Here is a 2,293-nt window from a genome sequence, read left to right as displayed (position 1 = left end):
GGGCAAGTGCCGCACACCAGCATGCAGTGATTCCAAACCCCTCTTCCAAACTTTGTTGTTCTTTGTCCTACCACCTGGCCGTTGAGCTTGAGTATGTAGCCCTTTGTTTAGGTACCACACCCGTTGCCTTGGAAAATGTTGCATGACGATGTGCACTAATTCCACTCCTTATGTTCAGATCCTCTTTCACAAGTTAGAGGCCCTAGTACAAGTGTCGCACGTTGCGTGCACTGACTCCACACTTTGTTGCTCTGTATCCTATGCGCACCTGGCTGTTGAGCTTGAGGACACAATCCTTTATTGAGGTGCACCAAAACAAGAGAGGAGACAGTGTGCCGAGAGAGAGAGAGAGAGAGAGAGAGAGAGAGAGAGAGAGAGAGAGAGAGAGAGAGAGAGAGAGAGAGAGAGAGAGAGAGAGAGAGAGAGAGAGAGAGAGAGAGAGAGAGAGAGAGAGAGAGAGAGAGAGAGAGAGAGAGAGAGAGAGAGAGAGAGAGAGAGAGAGAGAGAGATCCTCTTTCACAAGTTAGAGGCCCTAGTACAAGTGCCGCACGTTGCGTGCACTGACTCCACACTTTGTTGCTCTGTAGCCTGTGCCCACCTGGCTGTTGAGCTTGAGGACACAATCCTTTATTGAGGTGCACCAGAACAAGAGAGGAGACAGTGTGCAGAGAGAGAGAGAGAGAGAGAGAGAGAGAGAGAGAGAGAGAGAGAGAGAGAGAGAGAGAGAGAGAGAGAGAGAGAGAGAGAGAGAGAGAGAGAGAGAGAGAGAGAGAGAGAGAGAGAGAGAGAGATTTAATTTGAAGACTCTGAGGAGGGAGAGAGCGAGAGTGAGAGACATCGAGCGAGAGAGACAGAGAGAGCATGTGAACCCGGAAGGGCAGACAAACAATATGTTCTGCAAGCGATGGGGTGCACGGGCTCAACTGATAAATCTGAAAAAGGCACCACAAAGAAGTTCAGAAAAACAAAACCATGGAAACATTCGGAGGCAATAACCCGATCAGAGCTGAAAAAAAATCCGTGAGAAATTTTGGGATATTGTTCCTCACTATGAAAGAAAGGTAGAAATATGGGATGCTCTTCATGCTACTGCTGCTGCAGAGGCCCAATTGGATCTTGCTCAGGCAATTATAGATACTGCACGCATCATTGTGACCTCTGAGGACATGCAGCTGGTTTGTTACGATGAAAGCAGTGCCAAGTATGAGGTGCCGAAGTATGTATTTAGTGAGGCCATCTGATAAAGCAATGGAGGATATTGTAAGGGTCCTCTTGAGTAGTTGGCGTTGGAGAGGGGGAATGGGGGACACACCCGGCACAACAACGAAGGCCTCTCTATAGTTCAGGGTATCCACAACACCACTATCCTCTCATAAAACACTTTCAAAAACACTCTTTACACTAGCAAGCCACTGCCTGCACTTTTTCCACTCACACACTCCACAAGTCCACCACTGCCACGGTCTATCTCCACCCTTACACACACACAGCCACTCAATCTCACTCTCTCACACAAAATACCGTTGGTTCGTGGGGGCACACGCATCCATACTGCCGGCACCGAGGGGGAACACGAGAGCCGGAGAAAGAGAAGGGGGGAAGGGGAAACGACAACCAAACGGGGCAATAGTGGCTTCATTACACTTCAAAAGGCATGTACAAAATCTTGCAATGCCATCACCATGGCCATTTTCAAGAAATAAGTACAAAGGGAGTAGTTTGTCAGAGAGCTCCACTTTGTAGACTTCAAACGACACAAAAAAGCCCCAATTTGATTAAAAAGTGACTTTTATAGTTGGGGGGTCTTCAACTTTAGAATTGGCGCCTTAATTGGTCCATCCGGCACCTTAATTTAGCATCTTTTGGAAGAAGGGATCCGCCTCATTTTCATCTACTTTGCTCTCTTGCACTTGAGGGGGGGGGGGGGGGGGGGGGGGGGTGTGGCACTAGCGATGTCGCTACTACCCCTTGGCATTTCCCCCCCCCCTTTTTTTTCCCTCTTACCCTTACCTTTTTTACTTTTAAATTTGACCCTTTGGGCTTTTGACCTATTTGCACTCTATCTGCCCACCTTGGCTTGGCTTGGCCTTCCTTGGATCCCCTTCTTTCTCCCATCTGGCCTTAGAATGCACTGCTCTCATTTGCCCTTTGACCCATGCTTTGTTCGGCCTTAGAACGGGCCCGTCCTTTGCACTCCTTGCAGTCTAGACTCAGAGTTATGTCTCTCTCTCTCTCTCTCTCTCTCTGTGTCTCTCTCTCTATCTCTCTCTCTCTCTCTCTCTCTCTCTCTCTC

The 2,293-nt window shown here is 48.6% G+C and overlaps 1 pseudogene; it reads left to right on the top strand.

Moving 5' to 3' along the window:
• Nucleotides 1-904: 904 nt before the first annotated feature.
• Nucleotides 905-1,241, top strand: LOC147460131 (uncharacterized; annotated as a pseudogene).
• Nucleotides 1,242-2,293: the final 1,052 nt, after the last annotated feature.

The sequence above is a fragment of the Adiantum capillus-veneris genome, chromosome 4, assembly GCF_014529385.1.
Source record: "Adiantum capillus-veneris isolate H3 chromosome 4, ASM1452938v2, whole genome shotgun sequence".
Lineage (NCBI taxonomy): Eukaryota > Viridiplantae > Streptophyta > Polypodiopsida > Polypodiales > Pteridaceae > Adiantum > Adiantum capillus-veneris.
The sequence above is the reverse complement of the archived record's forward strand: the minus strand, read 5'-3'. Positions and strand labels throughout refer to the sequence as shown.